Source organism: Bufo gargarizans, chromosome 1 (genome assembly GCF_014858855.1).
Source record: "Bufo gargarizans isolate SCDJY-AF-19 chromosome 1, ASM1485885v1, whole genome shotgun sequence".
NCBI lineage: Eukaryota > Metazoa > Chordata > Amphibia > Anura > Bufonidae > Bufo > Bufo gargarizans.
In genome coordinates, this window is record NC_058080.1 from 550721695 (window position 1) to 550744010 (window position 22316).

The window sequence follows — 22316 nt, forward strand, 5'->3', positions numbered from 1 at the left end:
CCGCGAGACTGTGGAGCAATTGGAAACTTATGTTGTCCTTCTGATGATGTGATGCGTCCAGCCACATGATCGGGGTTGCGATCACATGATATGATCACATGTTCTAAGGTCCTTGGACATGCGCATCTTGATGATCGGCCTGGATGGATGATCACGTGATCGGAATAATCAGGAAGGTCCTTCGACATGCGCAATGCAATGCTAAAGACAGCGGGACCCACATGGATTGACCCCATCGTGTACTCCTATGACCCAATTCATCACCTACACTGAAGGTACACCTGTACACTTGGGGTTTGAAGAAGACCCACACCTGTGTTAATAATTGTCACAATTCAATTATTTTGTATTATACACGATTATGCTGAAACTGTCATGAGAAGGATTGACATCATATCGCTTTATTGAGATCTGGAACAGGTTGTGATTGTACCAGCACACTGATAATACTGTTTGTATTAATATTTTTTAAGATATTGTCTCTAATGAATGTACTTTATTTGATGATTGTATAATGATGTGAAGCTGCTTAAATATGCACACTGCACTGCCCACTGTGTCACTGCTTGAAAAAAAATCCCATTGAGAGGATTGAAACGTTGCATGTCTGGTGAATAAAGCCTTTTTTTACTTTTCTACAAATTGGATGTGCTGCGGAATTCTTCATTTCAGTATTATATATGAGTGAGATATGAGGTAATTCTCATTTAAAATGTATAATGTGGCACTTCTGAAGTATGATAATAAATGAGGCATGAGGTACATACTACTTCTGAGTAAAAGAAAGGTAAATGGGGCACATGAAGAGTAAAGGGGAGGACCTCCTCTTACCCAGTCCATTGACGACTCAACAGAAAACTTATTTTGAAGTTCTTCTCCATGCTGTCACAGTTGGTGGACCTATGATTATGTCATCACAGGTCCTGACAGCTGCACCTGTCTATTCTTGGAACTAGTGTTGAGCGAAGCATCCAAAGTGGAATTTGATCCAAAGTTTAGGAAAAATTAGATTCACAAAAAATTTTGGTAGCTACAAAGTGAAAGTTACAAAGAGAAAGTAAGAAGCCCAGGAACGTGAGATCACCCATAATACCTTGCAGACAGCCAATCAGCAGATAGCCAGCCCCTGTGATGTCCCAGTCCTTTAAAAGACTCATCCCTGCACGGTCTTCACAATGTCACTGTGAGCTGAGCATAGGGAGAGACGTGACAAGTGCTAGGGACAAAATGTGGAATATTTGTAAGGCTACTTTCACACTTGCCGTAGCCTTTTCCGTCAGGCTGTTCCCCCGCTGGATCCATGCTACCGCTAGTCCACCGTGTCGCTGGAAGCAGCAGCATGGCAAGCAAGCCAAGAGGCGGCCGGATAAAAACTGTAGCATGCTGTAGTTTTATTCCGTCCGCCTCTCTGCATGTTTACCGTGCTGCGGCCGGACCTCCAGACCGCACCCATTATAGTGAGTACAGGCACAGCGCTGGGAGATTGAAGGGAGAGTTTTTACACACTGTAGGAAGGGCATTGGTAGAGCATAGGGAGATTGCAGGGATTGTAATCTGAAGCTGATGGGAACCATAGGAGACAGCGCACTTTGCATCAATCCCTGTGTAGCGCACAGAGCTATCTAATTGCACAGTGTAGCGTCCCACATATGTGTGTAAAAGGGAGACTTTAAACATCTTATCTAATGTATTTGCAATGTATGGTATTTCCTATTTATCAGGCTGGCATTGTCATTGCACCCATTCGCCCCTAGGTGGTGCTGGCGCCACTCATTTGTATAGCTTGGGGTGTGTCTAGCTTAGAGAGAGAGCAGAATGTAGAGTAGAGTGTACTGAAGTGTTGTAGGAGGAAAACAAGTGTATGGAGGAGAGAAATAGGCATCGTCCACCATGTAGTCTGCTATTTCTACCCCTTGGTTCTGGCCATGCTAAGGGAGTACAGCGAACATTTATCTACAGCACTAAAGCACCAGACATTAAGTCTATGTCTAAATATGAAGCAAGCCTAGTGAGGGTTAGAGCTGATTCCGGTCTACAGACTGCACAAGCACATGTGCCTGAGTGTTGGGACATGAATGAATAATTGATGGCAGAATTGTCCTTATTCACTAGAAGCCTTCCGGGATATAGTGGAATCCTAAAAACCTAAATCCTTCAGGAGAGCATCCTGTAAATAATGTAGCAGAAGACTGATGCCTGCCACAAGGGAGAACTCCCTATTGGATAGCTCAAGATAAGTAGAAAACAGCATATTTAGTACCAGAGTGCTATAGTTTTGTACTTTATTTTGGACTGTCAGCCTTAAAGAGAACTCCTCAACTGACAATTGCCTAAAGCTGATAAAATAAATAATATTGAACCTATTTCTGAGTCATCACTCATGCCATACAAATGAACTGTATCTGTACTGACTACCTGAAGACAATTGATTCAGTAAATGTTCAACTGTTTGATTACAACCGACTCCCTCATCATTTCTACTACTACACTCAACATTTGCACCTTACGGTGCTGGCGTCATGAACACAGGGTCCCAGCCACCAAAGCACCTTAAACACCTATACCATCATGGGCACCTCCACTTCCATCTGGCTGGTGTTCCCTGCAATAGAGTGCCCCGGAGGATTTAGTACTGTCTTCCCATCCACTGCACTGCCGGCCCAGGGATGCTCTGCCAACCGTGAGTAAATGAACTACTACCCCCATCGGCCCACCGTGAGCCTCACGTGTTTCCCCTGTAGTCCGGCTCGCTGCAACAGTATCCTCCTTTTTTAATAATCAATTCCATTAGGCCTAAATTCTCAAATTGGGGTGAATAAGCTGTCTAATTTTGCTGCTATTGAGATGTCCACCTGCCTGTTACAGTAACTGTTTCACTACCGGAAAGTGCTAGCTATGCATGTTGCTGCAATGCACAGTCAAATACACCGAGATACACTCAGGGCATGCTATATCTGATTTAATGAGCTTCATGGCAAATTTATTTGAAGCAAAGCAAATTTCTTGAAAAAATTCGGCTAAGGCTCTGAATGGAATTTTTGAAAACTTTGCTTATCTCTACTTGGAACTACATGATTCTTTGAGGTAATTCCTTTACTAGATGGCGCAGGACCTGCAATGACACCACAGGTCCTTTAGCTTTCTGAGCATCCCTACTGCACTGAAGACAGGGACTCTGGAAGAGAGCTGGAATTAAATGTAATTAGGGGTGGTTGCCTTTCATCTTCGTGGGCCTCCACGTTACCTAGGGGCTCCATAGCAGATGCATGATCTGCCTCCATTGGAGGTACACCACTGTGGACTATTTCCCGTATGTTCCTTTACTAAGGAAAGTGGTAGCCATCCTGACAACATATCCAGAGACTAAGGCAGTGTTAGGCTCCAGAGACCCAGACTGGACATATATTATGGGTTTCTCTGTGAGTATAACAGAGACTGTACTGCCAGGTTGTATGCCGATTCGAGACTGTAACCACCGTGCTGTGTGCCAATATTTGTAACCACCGTGCTGTGTGCTCTACAGATACTGTAACTCCCAGGCTGTGTTCTGTATTTGTAAACACCAGGGGTATGCACTATTGTGACTGCCATGACTAAGCGACAGTAAGTGCCACTGTCTGTAAACAACTACATTTCTGTTCCTGTAAGCCCTGCTGTGTCTGTCTTAATTGTTTTCATGGGGTACAGTGTCATGGTCAAAGACAACATATCAGAAACAGACAGGTGCACTGTCTGATTTCCTGAAGTATTCCAGAGAGCCTATAATTAATAGCATATGATTTGCGAATTGCTATTGATGCATTTTCTTAGATGAACAATTTCATGAGCTTTCTGATACTGTGAGGCAGGATGGTTAGAACCTGTACTGTAACCAGCTGTTTCTCTTAATACTGCTGTTTCACTCAGTGCTTGTTCATCATGTGTGTGGCAGGCGGAAAAGAACAGCTAATCCTTCATAGCACAGTCCAGCAGAGCTCCCTCTCTGTAGTGCTTATAATACTGATCTGAGAGACACAGTGCTGCAAATCCTCCCCTGGATCATTACTCCACTGCAGCCTCTCTGGGGCCTTTCATATTGATCTCAGGCTCTGTCTGTGTCCTCTGTGTGTTCCTTGGTGATTCATATACAGAAAGAATGCTATTAATACCAACAGAACTGATAGCAATGTAATCTGACCAATCTTTCTGCACCACAAACAAAAGAAAACTTTTACCCATTTGCCTTTTGAGGACTTCCGATGTTCTTCTCTTTTTTTTTTTTTTTATAAGAGGCCCTGTCACAGTTTTGCTTAGGACTTTCCTTTAGATTTCAGTGGACAAAAAACGTGGCATTGAAGACCACATGTGAAAATTGTGATCAAGCTGTTTCTCTCATAAGACGTGCAACTGTATCTACTTATTTTTGCCACATAGTTCCCTCTCTGGTTGTCTTGTACTATCGAGCAACACCATAATGCAAAATCTTAACTCGGAACTTGACATCTCAGTGTTTTCTTTTGCTTTCTTGAAAACTGGTGAACAATGCCATGCTATGGTAACCCTTATACAAATTTAAAACATAAGGGCAACATGAGGATCAAATAGAAAAGTAGTAGTACAAACATGATGCAATGTAAAAAAAAAAAAAAGTCATCAGACATGAGAATGGATATCATAGGGATGCTCCACCTGCGGTCCTCCAGCTGTTGTTACAACTCCCATCATGCTCTTATAGCTGTAGGCTGTCCAGGCATACTGGGAGCTGTAGTTTTACAATAGCTGGAGGACTGCAGGTTGGGCATCCCTGGCATAGGTGATACCTGATGGCTGATTTCACACACAGCAAATGGCAGCATTTTTTTTTCATCTAAATTGCTGCTGCCTTATTTTAATGTTTATACAATTTAAAATGTGTACACAATATTCTGGTTTGTGGTGTTTTATTATAGTTTTGGGGTCAGTGGCATTTTAATGAAAACGTAGCATGCTCTGGCTATGGTTTTCTCTTTCCCTACCTATTTTCTCTATAGACTTAAAGATACAAAATAAAATGAAAACACTCAGGATCCAGATTTTGTATGTGTTTAAAATGTAAAAAAAAAAACACTGTGAAGGAGGCTCCGAGAAAAGTAATATATATCCGAAACATATTGCATGTGCAAAGAAGAAATTCAATATATTTTCATTGCAACAATTCCAAATATGTGTAATGGTTACTTTGGTTTCATATTTAACTTTGCTGTTTATAGTCTCCCATTCAGTTGCAGATTCTGCCATACTGGCCTAAAAAATATATCACAGCATGCAACATAATTTTTTTTGCAGTAAAATGACACCATGAACGGAATCCTACAGGAGCCCATTATTGTGATGGATCAGGCTTTCTGTCTTCAGCCAATCAGCTTTCCAGTTTGTGTTTCCCAGAATAGTCTCCAGACTATCCACGAGACGGCCTAATATCGGATAATAATCAGAGTTGAATATATACTCAGGACAAATCCACATAGGCAACAATGCAGGTTTCAGAAGGTAGGAAAAGAAGATAAGGCTGGGGTCAGTACGCAGAATAGTTAGGTCAAGCAAAGTCAGGCAAGCTAGGTCAAATACTAATCACAGAAATACCAACAAAAATGGCAGTAAACTTCACCCACTGGTTGATAACCAAGCACTGGAAAAATGTATCTCCCTGGGGAGTGACATCACATGCTGTGCCAGGTCTTATTTCCACTACTGGAGACTGCAGCTGTGGTATCCCATCATCATGGTGATGCCAAGACTATGGTGGCTGCCACTGACCTGCTGCTGACACCACTCTTTTGGCATTGAGTGTGTCCTTATCGTAGAGGCACTGGGTGTGGCACTATCACTTTGGGGGCACTTAGTGCAGCATTATTATTATGTATTTTGGTCTTACTCAGTGGGGCACAAAATGTGGCACTTACATTTTTGGTTAAAACTAAAAAAAATTGTGCTCAGATTCCAGTTTGGGGTCAAAGTTCAGGGCAAACCTAAACTGGGATCTGAGTGAAAAGGAGGTCATTTATTAAACAGAAATACACTGTATTTATGGTACAGATTACTGCGCAAAGATGTTTTGCAGTGCAATCTGACTATTCCTCGCTCACGCCAGGTCTAAAAAAGACAGGGTGTGGGTGGGGAATGGTACGGGCCAGTAGGCCTGTCTCATTCATCGTTTTCTATGCCTCGTTTAGGTGTAGGAAATGGTCTAAATGTAAGACAGCTGTGCCCCAAAGTGTTTCATTTAAACCAATGGTGCCTAACCATTTTTTGTCTGAGGGCCGCACTAGACATGGTATAAATTTCGCTGGCCAGAACCAGGTAGCTTTGCAGAAAGAAATGCAAACACTGTGAGGGGGCTAATATCTGGGCATTTTTTTTGTGAAGGATCACATCTGAGCATTTTACTGTTAAGGGAGCATGTGTGAGCATTACTGCTGTGAAGAGGACACATATCTGGCCATTATTACTGTGAGGGGGCATGTGTGACCATTACTACTGTGAAGAGGACACATATCTGGGCATTACGACAGTGACGGGGTTACATGTGAGCATTATTTCTGTGAAGGGGCACATGTGAGCATTACTACTGTGAAGAGGGAACATGTGAGCATTACTACTTTGAAGGGGGCGCATATCTGCACATAGCAAGACTAAGGAGTGGAATGCAGGAAACTCTCTCCAAAAATGCCTTTGGGTGCAGCATTATAAGTTCTCTCTCCCTCGTTAATATTGCTAAGTTGGTGAGGAGGGTTTTCTGAGGAGCAAACCAGACGGCCCACACAGACACCAGACTTAGTAAAAGAAAAAGGCTCCGGTAAAATCACTTCCCACATATCTGGGCATTACGACTGTGAAGGAGGCACAATTCTGGGCATTATTACTGTGAGGGGGCACATGTGAGCATTATTATTGTGAGGGGGCACATCTGAGCATTATTACTGTGAAGGGGCACATCTGAGCTTTAATACTGTAAAGGGGGCACATGTGAGCATTACTACTGTGAAGGGAGCACATGTGAGCATTACTACTGTGAAGGGGCACATCTGAGCTTTAATACTGTAAAGGGGGCACATGTGAGCATTACTACTGTGAAGGGAGCACATGTGAGCATTACTACTGTGAAGGGGGCAAATGTGCAATGAGCAGGACACTGGGTCAGTGGAGTTGCTATGCAGTGGGTCAATATATACAGTATGTGTAATAGTTTGTGATGCCAATTGCAGCTTGCGCAGGTACTGTAGCAGGGCCCTTTAAGATGTTATAGCTCATATACCAGGTGAGGAATGCCAGAGGGGGATAATGTCTCTGTGTAGTGTCAACGGTGTATCCTACCTTGGTATGGCTGGACTCCTGAATCCTGGCTCACTTGCAATAAAATTGAGTGTGGTTAGCAGGAGTAATTGAGGAATAATTGAGATCCAAACGGGTAATAAAGTCCAACTTGAGTTTACTGAATGGCAGCTTTGATCCATACAAATTACAGCATAAGTCTTGGGTCCCAGCAGGTTTTGGCAATATGTGGCAGGAATTTATCTATTCTGCTTCTTGTACATATGCCTAGTAGAATCTGGCAGGTATCTATCTTCTGCTCTGTCTTTAGTCTGCTTAGTTTGGGCCTGACTAGCTGAGGAGGTATTTAGCTTCTCCTGGTCTTGGGATCTGTACTCACAGGACTGCTCGCAGGGTATGATGTCTTCTTCCTGGAGATCTATAGTTCTGTGGATGGCTGCTTCTCTGGTCAACCAGCTGAGGCTGATAGCTCAGACTGGGAAGATGGATCCCTGCCTCAGCCGAGGCAGAATCCAGGGTTGGGATCCCTGATTCTGGGAGCTCCTACTAACACAACCTACCCCAGCAGGGGTGGCTGGTACACTGCCTAGAACTTTCCTTCCTCCCCATGAGGTAGGAAGTGGGAACATTCCACTCCTCCTCAGAAAGGGGAAAAGCTAACCTCGAATGGACTATTCCAGGCTAAAGATACTAAGGTCTGCTACATGCTTCTGCCACCTGCTGGTGTACATGGAAAATTACAGCAATAGTATAAAACAGACATAGAAAATACATATAAGGGACAATGCAAAGCAAGATTACACAGGATGATAATAAATATACACTTAACATTATGAATCCGGATGACAGTAGTTTAGTGACATACTTCAGGATGTTACACATGTGAGCATTACTACTGTGAAAGGGGTACATGTGAGCTTTACTACTGTGAAGGGGGCACATGTGAGCATTACTACTGTGAAGGGGGCACATGTGAGCATTACTACTGTGAAGGGGGCACATGTGAGCATTACTACTGTGAAGGGGCACATCTGAGCTTTAATACTGTGAAGGGGCACATGGTATGAGCTTTATTACTGTGAAGGGGCACATGTGAGCATTACTACTGTGAAGGGGGCACATGTGAGCATTACTACTGTGAAAGGGGTACATGTGAGCATTACTACTGTGAAGGGGGCACATGTGAGCATTATTATTGTGAGGGGGCACATCTGAGCATTATTACTGTGAAGGGGCACATCTGAGCTTTAATACTGTAAAGGGGGCACATGTGAGCATTACTACTGTGAAGGGGGCACATGTGAGCATTACTACTGTGAAAGGGGTACATGTGAGCATTACTACAGTGAAGGGAGCACATGTGAGCATTATTATTGTGAGGGGGCACATCTGAGCATTATTACTGTGAAGGGGCACATCTGAGCTTTAATACTGTAAAGGGGGCACATGTGAGCATTACTACTGTGAAGGGAGCACATGTGAGCATTACTACTGTGAAGGGGCACATCTGAGCTTTAATACTGTAAAGGGGGCACATGTGAGCATTACTACTGTGAAGGGAGCACATGTGAGCATTACTACTGTGAAGGGGGCAAATGTGCAATGAGCAGGACACTGGGTCAGTGGAGTTGCTATGCAGTGGGTCAATATATAAAGTATGTGTAATAGTTTGTGACGCCAATTGCAGCTTGCGCAGGTACTGTAGCAGGGCCCTTTAAGATGTTATAGCTCATATACCAGGTGAGGAATGCCAGAGGGGGATAATGTCTCTGTGTAGTGTCAACGGTGTATCCTACCTTGGTATGGCTGGACTCCTGAATCCTGGCTCACTTGCAATAAAATTGAGTGTGGTTAGCAGGAGTAATTGAGGAATAATTGAGATCCAAACGGGTAATAAAGTCCAACTTGAGTTTACTGAATGGCAGCTTTGATCCATACAAATTACAGCATAAGTCTTGGGTCCCAGCAGGTTTTGGCAATATGTGGCAGGAATTTATCTATTCTGCTTCTTGTACATACGCCTAGTAGAATCTGGCAGGTATCTATCTTCTGCTCTGTCTTTAGTCTGCTTAGTTTGGGCCTGACTAGCTGAGGAGGTATTTAGCTTCTCCTGGTCTTGGGATCTGTACTCACAGGACTGCTCGCAGGGTATGAGGTCTTCTTCCTGGAGATCTATAGTTCTGTGGATGGCTGCTTCTCTGGTCGACCAGCTGAGGCTGATAGCTCAGACTGGGAAGACGGATCCCTGCCTCAGCCGAGGCAGAATCCAGGGTTGGGATCCCTGATTCTGGGAGCTCCTACTAACACAACCTACCCCAGCAGGGGTGGCTGGTACACTGCCTAGAACTTTCCTTCCTCCCCATGAGGAGGAAGTGGGAACATTCCACTCCTCCTCAGAAAGGGGAAAAGCTAACCTGGAATGGACTATTCCAGGCTAAAGATACTAAGGTCTGCTACATGCTGCTGCCACCTGCTGGTGTACATGGAAAATTACAGCAATAGTATAAAACAGACATAGAAAATACATATAAGGGACAATGCAAAGCAAGATTACACAGGATGATAATAAATATACACTTAACATTATGAAGCCGGGTGACAGTAGTTTAGTGACATACTTCAGGATGTTACACATGTGAGCATTACTACTGTGAAAGGGGTACATGTGAGCATTACTACTGTGAAGGGGGCACATGTGAGCATTACTACTGTGAAAGGGGCACATGTGAGCATTACTACTGTGAAGGGGGCACATGTGAGCATTACTACTGTGAAGGGGCACATCTGAGCTTTAATACTGTGAAGGGGCACATGGTATGAGCTTTATTACTGTGAAGGGGCACATGTGAGCATTACTACTGTGAAGGGGGCACATGTGAGCATCACTACTGTGAAAGGGGTACATGTGGGCATTACTACTGTGAAGGGGCACATGTGAGCATTACTACTTTGAAGGGGCACATGTGAGCATTACTACTGTGAAAGGGGTACATGTGAGCATTTTTACTGTGAAGGGGCACATCTGAGCTTTAATACTGTAAATGGGGCACATGTAAGCATTACTCCTGTGAAGGGGGCACATGTTATGAGCTTTATTACTGTGAAGGGGGCACATGTGAGCATTTTTACTGTGAAGGAGGCACAAGTCTGGTCATTATTACTGTGAAAGGGACACATATCTTCGCATAGCAAGACTAAGGAGTGGAATGCAGGAAACTCTCGACAAATGCCTTTGGGTGCATCATTATGAGTTCTCTCTCCCTCATTAATATTAGTAAGCTGGTGAGGAGCATTTCCTGAGGGGCAACCCAGATGGCCCACATGGGAACCAGACTTCGTAAAAGACACTTCCCACCACTACCACACCTTGCTAGTCACATCCTCCATAGAACTCCTGCTCCCTTCTGACACTTCCTCACCTTCTCTGATGTGCTCTGATGCCTGTCTGAGAGTCCAGATGAGGTCTGTACGACGGGTGTGGGGAGATGGGATCTCCAGTCACTACAGAAAATAATTGTACTGCGCCACTGCAGCGGCCAAGGCGTGTCCCTTCTTATTCTTCAACTGAGCGCAAGCTCCGCCTCCGGTCACTGCGCGGGCTGCATGACACAGCTTCGCGGGCAGGAGGTTGGGCATCACTGATTTAAACCATATTATGCACATGACGAAGAAGGAGATCTGCCCTCAAAACGCATTGTGAAGTTTTTAGACCTAATAAACAGTTATGTATAGAGGAAATGGATTGAATGTTACTGAATTGGCTGTATAATTCCTGTATAGTTCTGCTTTTTATACTTAGGGTAGGTTCACATTTGCATTAGGCAGATCCAGCAGGCCTAGCTGGATGCTGCTGTTCACCTCCAGACTCCATTGACTATAATTGGATCTGCGAGGGATCCAGCTGCTTTCTGGTTAAATCCTAGCCAAAAAGGCTGTATCCCCACTAGATCCCATTATAGTCAATGGGGTCTGGTGCTGAATGGCAGTATCTGGCTATCTGGCTAGGCTGGATCAGGTGAACTCTGGCATGCTAACCAGCGGATCTTTTTAACACAAATGTGAACCTACCCTTACCTGCATGTGTTCTTCCAGCGTCCCCCTACTGCTGTAGCTGAATGGCTAATGCATGCTCATCCAGTCACTTCATTAGAACTATGGAATGGGACACCCATTCTCAGGATCGGTGAAGGTCTCAGCATTCGGACCCTCAAAACCCTGCGCCGTGGTTTTAGTCTGGCCGATTCTTGACATGTTTGCAGAGTTCTGGCCGTAACTCCGCTGGTCACCATTGTAGTTAATGGGGCTGGAAGGCAATCATGTACTTTCTGGCCATGCTGGATCCAGAGAGACCCAACATCTCACTAAATCTATAGCTTAAAGAGTAATAATTCTTTAGGCTATGAAGCAGTGTGATAGTTGATGCTGTATGTTGAAAAATGTTTTCTCTAGTAAAATGCTGCAGCTCTTTTTTAACACATAATACCTGAGATAAATATTTACTAAGAACCAGGATGATTTGGTTCTGCTACTTACATGTTAAGGACACTACTAAGTGCAGTATAATGTATGAACATGCTTTTGTGGTTATGGTGGTTAGATGGGGAATGCACATGGAGGATGAAGACTAATGCCGCAGAGAGCTTCCACCCGGTTAACATCGACCTGGCTGTGTTCTGAAATAAAGATTGCTCTATAATGTGGATGGCAAATAGGAAACCAGTTCTTCCAGTTCTTAGTGGACTGAAAAGCGAGGGTGTGCAGATTCTAAGCAAATATAAGAAGAAACTCACTGATGTAAATGGCTTAGAAGAGTGCACATGAGGACAGGAAAGGAAGAAGGACAGCGAGATGACTGAAATATGATTGTGAACTATTTGGAGCAGTTCATTTTTGATGGATAGACTAGTTTTATGCTAGCTTGTATTAGAAAATGCTAAAAATTATACTGGTTTTACATTGTGCTCTTGAAAAGCAAGAGAATAGAAATATATAAAAAAAGAAAGTTATCTGAAAAATGAAATATTGCCTGCTAGATAAAAATCTTTAATGTTAAAGGGAAAATCTTTAATGTTAAAGGAGTTTTACTGTTTTATGCAAATACAATACAATCGCTTTCTGAACTCACTTTGTTTTCACAGCTTTTTTATTCAGTACATTTATTTTTATTGAATTTAGAGAGAAATGAACCTACAAGATGCAACAGGTCACAAAAATGTGGCAGACTGCTTTGTTCTTTTCCATTGAAGAACAATACCCTTTTTAGGCACATTTCAAGAGTAGATTTTTTACAGTCTTGAACTAAAACTCCTTTCATCAGGATGCAAAACATTGTGCCAGCTTGCATCCTTATCATGTGAACAGAGCCTATGGTCCCTTTCAGACAGCTTTTCTGTGTTCTGTGTTCTAGATGGTGAACACTATGGCAAACCTTTCTGTGTTCTGGATGGTGAAAACGTAAATGTTTTACAATGAACCACACAAGAATGGGTTTTCTCAAAGCAGACAGAAAATTGCCAAAGATATCCATTCAGCTGAATAGGTCAGTGGTTAGTCCAGGTTCGTGAATTGAGACTATAACAATCAGTTCATAATATAGCACTGCACATAAAGCTGCGTGGTCCACAGTATGGTTCTGCATTAAGGACTATTTTTAACCAAAATGCACACAGTTGTATTTATAAGGCCTATCCCTATACCTCTATCCTGACACATGCTGATGATTTTATTCAGGTTTAATGCTGCACCTGACAGAATTAAGAAAGTGAGTTATTAGAATCCATCCTTTTAGATTTTATGGGCTTTTTGTGTCTGAAACTTTGGGTGATCACATGATAGCATAGTATTAAGAGGGTGTAAACATTTTAATATGTATTAAAGGGTTATCCCATGATTAATGTAATAAATGAGAATCATGCATCATATATTACATTAAAATCTCTATGTAACAAAGCTAGAACCAGCCCTGTGCCTCACAGAGATCTCATCATTCATTATTCCATTTGCTCTGCTACAGGGGGCGTAGCTATAGGCTCATGAGCCCTGGTGCAAGAGTTCAGTTTGGGGGCCCCCTACCCTCAATACTGTTTCCCAACACCACCAGACCCCCGCACGCCCACCATGCCCACCACGCAGCTTCACCTCCTCCACACCCGGCCCGTACAACTCTGCTAGACGGGAGCGGGACCACTCCCTCTCCTGGCTGCGACTACACGCACACACTCTGCCTCCCCCCTACCCAATGTGAACTTACTTAGTCACCGGCGCCGCCTGCAGCCCGCAGGTATTGTAAGTCACTCAGAGCTTTTACTCCATCTCTCCTGCGGGCCCCTGTGGGCAGTGTTCCCTTGGCAGTTGCTGAGCGGGGTCGGGTCAGAGCTAGGCACAGCACCATCAAAGGTGGGCGATAGGAAAACCTAAGATAATTGCCACATCAAAGAGCATACAGTGTAACCCATGCACCATCCTGTACAATATAGTATAATCCCTGCACCATGATGTGTAATATACAGTATAATCTCTACACCATGCTGTACAGAATACATTATAATCCCTGCACCATGCTGTGTATATTGTATAGCATGGTGGAGGGATTATAATGTATACTGTACAGAAAATTTATGGAGGTTACACCAAGTCGGACAATATAACCTCTGTGGGATAGATAGATAGATATACCTATATGCAGTCTATACCTTTATGTTGGAATATCTAGTGTCATGTCATTAGCCAAATGTAAACACTGACACTTGTCCTGGACAAAATGTACACCCACTGCCACCAATACATATGTTTTGGTGGCAGTTGTTCTGTTTATTCAGATTACGTGTCATCATGTAGTAATGCCACCTGTAGTTGGCCATTTTCCAGCTAGTGTTATGAACGCGCTTGTAACTGCATCATGGCCAAAAGGTTTTATACCTTCGCTGCTAGGTTTTTTCTGCTCCTTAGTCTGCACATTAAAGGAATTAGCTGAGCAGACGAGCAACTATGTCTTGTTTTTTTGCCTATCAGTGGGCACATGCGCAGTAGCTCATAGTATGGTGCTCATTTGTTTAGCGCTGTATTGTGAGGTTTGCATTCGGTCTCACCTACAACAGTTTTCAGCCCTAAGTCTTGGCGCATCACCTATTCGCCCAGGTACCTTCTCTCCCCTCACCCTTCTCTCCATGTCCAAGTCCATGCGCATCCACACATAGCGCAGCGCATGCGCAGTTCCACAGAACCAGTGGATGTATTCCAAGTGTTCGCGCAGGCACTTCGGGCGCAGCACGTCTTTGTTTACGTGTATAGTGGGCGACGGGCGCATGCGCATTACTGCAGTATTAGAGGACATAGCCTAAGTGTTCGCGCAGTCACTCTGGGCGCAGCGCGTCACTGATGACGTGTACAGTGGGCAACGGAGTTCGGTACGCCAATCAGAATGTTGTGGGGGATTGCCTATGGCCTTGATTTGGTGGTCGTGCCATGTGTATTGCGTCCGATAGGATGGCTAATCTGCCAATCAGCCCACATACTATTTAAACCTCTAGGTGGCTGGGGTCATTCATGGCTGCCCATTCACCCCTGAAGAAGCCAGAATACTGGCGAAACATGTCGGGGGGCAGTGCTAGTTTTTAATTGCTGTGCACCACTCCATTGTTAACCAGCATCCAGCGGTCAGCAGGCCGACGGTGCTTTGATCAGTTTAATAATCAAGCTAGTTTGGGCATTCGCTGCTGGGCACTGAGTCCCTGTTGCAGTTCTAGTCGCTACAAATCCCAGTCTGAGACTAATTGAGACGCGTAAATGCGCCATGTGTATAGTGGGCTGATATCTCCAGTCTCCCACCACCCTATAAGGTTGCTGTGACAACCACTCTCAGCGGGTAGTGATACCGCGGACGGTGCTACGGTAGTGATCGGCCCTCATAGTGATACTAGTAGGCACACGCCTATAGGCATATAGGGTGAGAGATAGTGCACATCTCTCTTTCCTTATAAGTAGGCACACGCCTATGTGTGCCATCTCTCTTTCCTTATAATTGCCCAGTTAACGGTCTCATCAGTGTAGTGGTGTACTGTGCTTTTAACACTTTTCATTTTTTGGTTCCGTCTAAGTTCAATTAAAGAGTGCACGTCGCACATACGTAGTATATTATATTTTATATTAATCTCAATAAAAGTGAAGTATTAATTTTCACCTGGGTCAAGACAGGTTCAATTGCCTGGTCAGGTATTTGTAAATAAAGTAGTTCTTTCTACGTCTGTTCCTTTTTTTTGCGGACCATATGTGGAACCATTCATTTTAATGGGTCCACAAAAATAAAAACTGAAGTTACTCCATGTGAATTCCGTTTCCGTATGTCCGTATTTCCATTCCGCAAAAAAATGGAACTGTCCTATTATTGTTTGAATTGTGGACAAGGATAGTAACTGTTCTATTAGGGGCCAGCTGTTTTGTTCTGAAAAATATGGAATGCACATGGGCGTCATCTGTATTTTTTGCCGATTCATTTTTTTGCGGACTGCAAAACGCATACGGAATTTTACTGAAAATGTTGAGACCAGCAGCCTTTAATACCAAAACAAGTTCTGCTGCATTATTACATGCACCAAACGCATCTGTTCAGCCCAAGAATGCTCAAACATTCTCGAGAATTCTCTCCACAACCGTTATTTTTACTTGCCTTTCATAAATGTTATTTGTGATGATGGTAAAATCAATGTATAGTACTCCGAGATTTCTTTTTTTTATAACCTATGGGCCCAAATGAGAAATATTCATGATTACCATTTCCCTTTACCCACTTAAAAGGGGTTTATATCTTCCTATCATGAAAATACTTCTTCATAGCAGGGGCTGTAACCAATTGGCAGCTGTCATGAAGCTGAAGCAGCCCCCTGCTGATAAAAAGCACTTTATCCACGAGCGGTAGAGCCAAGGGAAATAACTATACGTGTATGGATGGTTGCACAAGCCAAGTGCTGCAATCCCATTTTATTTCAGGCGTTCCGATCCTGCCCTGTTGCTCTAGGCAACCGGCTTGAGTAGGTATATTGTTTCTAACATTAAAAACTGATTACAGCTTACTTCACTGACTCATACTGTCTTAGAGAGGATTAGGAGTGAGCGCAGCGCTGGCTTAGGTGCTGTGTTAACAAAGCCTCAAAGGCACCTGCAGATTTTCCTATTCGTGAAGTGATTAACTTATTTAGTAGTGGCGGAGAAATATGATCAGTCAGGAAGAGCTACTGCTTATTAAGTGCTAGAACAAGCGGTGCTCTGAGAGCAGTTCCTTGCTTTATTTTCTTCGGCGTGTTCTAAATGAGCTCCCTGGCTTCAAATCACTGCTCCAGGAAAAAGAAAAGAAAGTGCAACACTTAGTAATTTCTCATGTATCATTAACCTGAGCTCATAATGAAACCAGGCATGAGGCTCCAGGTTACAACCATTTATGAAGAGGGTGGATGGAGAGGTCATGTCATTAAAGGGAACCTGTCACCAGTTCTATGGTGTCCTAACTAAGGGCAACATAAATAAGTGACTGATTGTCTTAGCAAAATGTTGAGTCACTTTCTTTAAATGACCAGGTCAATCTGCCAACATCTTGTATTGAAAAGCTCCAGCTGATAATGATGAGTCATGAATATTCATGAGCTCCGGACTCTCCCCGCCCACCTGCTGCTGAGTGACAGTTTGTTTCCATATGAATCAGCAGCAGGTGGGCGGGGAGAGTGGCTATATCTCTGAATTAAATAAACGCTGGACTCAATGACATCACACTGGACTCAAATCGGCTCATTAGCATGCAGCATCTTTGTGTGTATATTATGAGGTAACCATCTGTCACACCAGTAAGTGAATACATCTAAGGGACTTTTTAGTAGTTAATGATTGTATATAATGAGTGAGAATATAATCAAATATCCACATGACAGGTTCCCTTTAAGGGCTCATGCACACAGACAGTATTTTGCGTTCAGTATACTGTCCTTTTTTGAGTTCAGTATGCTGTACATATCCTGAACCATTCATTTCAATGGTTCAGCAAAAAAAACTGAAGTGTCTCTGTGTGCATTCCGTTTCAGTATTTCCGTACCGTGAAAAGATAGAACATGTCCTATTCTTGTCCGCAAATGACGATGCTTGGCTCCATTCAAGTCAATGGGTCTGCAAAAAAAACGGAACACATACAGAAATGCATCCATATGTCTTCCGTATCTGTTCCATTTTTGCGGAACCATCTATTGAAAATGTTATGCCCAGACCAGTTTTTTCCATGTAATTACTGTATACTGTATATGGCATACAGAAAAATGGAGCTGAAAAGCAGAAAGGAAACGAAAACACAACGGAAACAAAAAACAGAACAACGGATCTGTAAAAAACGGACCACAAAACACTGAAAAAGCCATACGGTCGTGTGCATGAGCCCTAAGGCTACATGCACATTAACGTATTTTGTTTCCGTTTCCATTACTTTTTTTTGCAGATAGGATGCGGACCCATTCACTTCAAGGGGTCCGCAAAAAATGCGGACAGCACACCATATTCTGTTCCCATCAGTATGCCTTATTCAGAACATGTCTTATTCTTGTCCATTTTAGGCATTGTTACAATGGATCCGCAAAAAAAAAACACGGATGGCATACGGATGTAATCCGTTTTTTTTTGCGGACCGCAAAACACATACGGTAGTGTGCATGTACCCTAATGCAGCTTTATTCTCTGTGCGGCAAGGCTAGATTCCTACGAGAGATCGATAGTAACAATTTTGTATTGATCTAAAGCTGTGTTGTGGCATAATGGATACATTTCTCTCTTTTTATACTGATATACTGAGTCAATTCGTTTGAGCGTCATGCTTTATTTTCACGGCTGTGGGCACCAGATGGATCTTCCGCTGTTTACTGTGCCCTGCTTATTGCTTCTTCCAAGCCCATTTTGTTTTGGCTGCATGTCTGCCTGGGAAGTGGGAAAAGATGTAGTTGAAGCAGGCATGAGACAGCAAGTGAGGGCAGGTGACCAGCTCAGCAGATGGGACCAAGAACACGAAGACATCTTGTATAAGGCTGCATGAGCGTCAATGGCAGGTTGGTATAGGAGAAAAAGTTGCAATTCTGCTATTTTATCTCAAGCGTATCAAGTGTTGGGGATTATTTTGTGTGATTTTCAAGTCTTCTATTATGAATGTTGCCATTGTTCTATGTATTTAGTAAGCTAAAGATGCTGCCTAATCTATCTGAGAAGAAATCCCAGAGCTGAGCCACCTCTCCTCACACATTTACACTTGGTGGATTCACATGAACAAACTTTTTCATATCCCAGAATATCCATGATGATTATTCACTATTAGGGCTCATACCCACGAACGTAAGCGCTCAGTACCCGTACTCTGACACGACCGTGGGTGAGCTGCAATGGGATCGCGGACCCATTCACTTGAATGGGGTCCGCAATCTGCATCCGACGGTCCGCACCGCATGCACTACTTTTTTGCGGAACGGAAGCACGGAACGGAACCCCATGGAAGCACTCCGTAGTGCTTCCATTCCGTGATTCCGTTCCACACCGCTTCTCCGGATTTTCGGACCCATTCAAGTGAATGGGTCCGTATCTGTGATGCGGAATGCACACGGTCATTGTCCAATGTATTGCGGACCCGCCGTATGCGGGCCACAGTACGGCGACGGCGGGGCAACGGTCGTGGGCATGAGCCTTTAGTGTGGCTACATGGAAAATTCAAACATGTATAACGTTATATAAACTTCTTGGATACTTATATTTGTTTCACCCAATTTTTATGCCTTAATTAGATACAAGAATACATTATTTTACTCACCCTCATATTTCTTAAATAGAATCTGTCACCCTGATTCAAGACTATTATCTACAGAAATACACACATAGTACTGAAGATAAGGAGTCCAGATCACTCTTTTTTTTTTTTTTTTTTTGCTACTGCCTTCTGTTCCCCTGCTGTCAGCGCTCAGAGCTGCATTGATATACAGCAGACATCAGTTCTCTCCATTATGTTAGAACAGCACAGCAATGTGTATTTCAGTGCAGCTTGGAGTGCTGACAGCAGGGGAATAGGTTATAGTACCAACTACGCATACTTTTAAAAAATGATTTCAGTTTTGCACATTAAAAGCATTTTTTGATAAAAAAAATCATGTTTTAGTGTCTCCATTTTACTAATAGCCATATTTTTAATTTTTTTGCGGTAATTGTCTTATGTAGGGGCTCATTTTTTGTGGGACGAGGTTTGATTGATACTATTTTGGGGTACATATGACTTTTTGATCGCTTGGTATTACACTTTTTGTGATGTAAAGTGACAAAAAATGGCTTTTTTTGGCACAGGTATTTTTTTATTTTTTTTTGCTGCTTTCAACTAACAGGGTTGGTCATGAGATATTTTTATAGAGCAGGTAGTTACGGACCCGGCGATACCTAATATGTCTACTTTTTTTAAATGTATTTCAGTTTTACACAATAAAAGCATTTTTGAAAAATGGCACAGTTTTTATCTATTTGTTTTTACGGTGTTCACCTGATTATATGATATTTTTATAGAGCCAGTCTTTATTAATGCGACCATACCTAATATGTCTGTTTTGTTTTTCTATTTTTTACAACTTAATATGTGTTTATTGGGGAAAGGGGTGTTTTATTTTTTTATTTATTTTTTTACTTGAAACTGCATTCATTCGGCCAGCATAGTTCCTGTACCCGCATGATCATCATGACATACTAGTATGTCAATTTGTGGGAAGTGGTCGGGAAGGGGTTAAAGTAGCCAGACTTGTGGCAATCATCTGATGGCTGTGCTGACTGATAATACAGAAGTTTTTTTTTTCGTGAGACAACCACTTTAAAGGTGTCTTTAGACACATTGAGGCAGATTTACTAATGAGAAGGACTAGTTTGCACCAAAAAAACTGGTGTGCATGCTTTGCATCACATCAATTGTCCTACACTGTTTCCTAAGCATTTTAAGCCTTGTCTGATGAGGCGTCATGGTTTCATGGGGAAAAGGGGCATGGGTTAAATGCAGCTCCATGCTCTAAAATGTGCCACAATATTTGGTGCATTTTTTGAAGTGAAACTACACCATCTTAGGCCCCTTTCACACGGGCGCAATGCGTGAGGTGAACGCATTGCACCTGCACTGAATACGGACCCATTTATTTCTATGGGGCTGTGCACATGAGCAGTGATTTTTACGCATCACTTGTGCGTTGCGTGAAAATCGCAGCATGCTCTATTTTGTGCGTTTTTCAAGCAATGCAGGCCCTATAGAAGTGAATGGGGCTGCGTGAAAAACGCAAGCATCCACAAGCAAGTACAGATGCGGTGCAATTTTCACGCACGGTTGCTAGGAGACGATCGAGATGGGGACCCGATCATTATTATTTTCCCTTATAACATGGTTATAAGGGAAAATAATAGCATTCTGAATATAGAATGCATAGTACAATAGGGCTGGAGGGGTTAAAAAAAAAGAAAAAATAATTTAACTCACCTTAATCCACTTTTTCGAGCAGCCCGACTTCTCCTATTTTTTTGCGGTCCACGGAACGAAGCCACGGATGCGGACAGCACAGGGAGTGCTGTCCGCATCTTTTGCGGCCCCATTGAAGTGAATGGGTCCACATCCAAGCCGCCAAAACTGCGGCTCGGATGCGGACCAAAACAACGGCCGTATGCATGTAGCCTAAGGCTGGTTTCACACGGGCGTTGCGGGAACATGCGCAATTTTTCTGCGCGAGTGCAAAACATTGTAATGCGTTTTGCACGCGTGTGAGAAAAATCGGCATGTTTGGTACCCAAACCCGAACTTCTTCACAGAAGTTCAGGTTTGGGATTGGGGTTTTGTAGATTGTATTATTTTCCCTTATAACATGGTTATAAGGGAAAATAATAGCATTCTGAATACAGAATGCATAGTACAATAGCGCTGGAGGGGTTTAAAAAATTAATTAAATTTAACTCACCTTAATCCACTTGCTCGAGCAGCCGGCATCTCTCCTGTCTCTTTCTTCGCTGATTGCAGTCAAAGGACCTGTGGTGACGTCACTGGTCGGTCACATGATCTTTTACCATGGTGATGGATAATGTGATGGATCATGTGATGACTGGAGTGACGTCACCACAGGTCCTTTGACTGCAATCAGCAAAGAAAGAGACAGGAGAGATGCCGGCTGCTCGAGCAAGTGGATTAAGGCGAGTTAAATTATTTATTTATTTATTTTAACCCCTCCAGCACTATTTTACTATGCATTCTGTATTCAGAATGCTATTATTTTCCCTTATAACCATGTTATAAGGGAAAATAATAAAATGATCGGGTCTCCATCCCGATCGTCTCCTAGCAACCGTTCGTGAAAATCGCACTGCTTCCGCACTTGCTTGCGGATGCTTGCGATTTTCACGCAGCCCCATTCACTTCTATGGGGCCTGCGTTGCGTGGATTATCGCACCTTAACGCACAATATAGAACATGCTGCGATTTTTACGCAACGCATAAGTGATGCATGAAAATCACCGCTCGTGTGCACAGCCCCATAGAAATGAATGGGTCCAGATTCAGTGCGGGTGCAATGCGTTCACGTCACACATTGCACCCCCGCGGAATACTCTCCCGTGTGAAAGGGGCCTAAGACTGTGATTCATATTCTTGGACAGTGCAAATTACGACACTATTAGAAAATCTGCCCCAGTATATTTAGGAAAAAGCTACTGCAACATTGTTACTAGCATTTTTTGCTATGATTCATTTTTTTCTTTTGGCAAACAATGCTGCAGTAAAATGCTTGCTGGAAGCCAACAGAAAGTTCTGAAATGCATTTATCAAAACTGGTTTACCCATACACCTGTCTTGATCTCACTGCACTGGTGTCAGATGCACCTAATTCATTAGGGTCCATTCACACGTCCGTGTGTGTTTTGCGGATCCACGGATCCATGTATCTGCAAAACACGGACATCGGCGTGTTTAGTGAGTAAAATAAATAAACAACAGGGGCATTGCCGTTGCACCA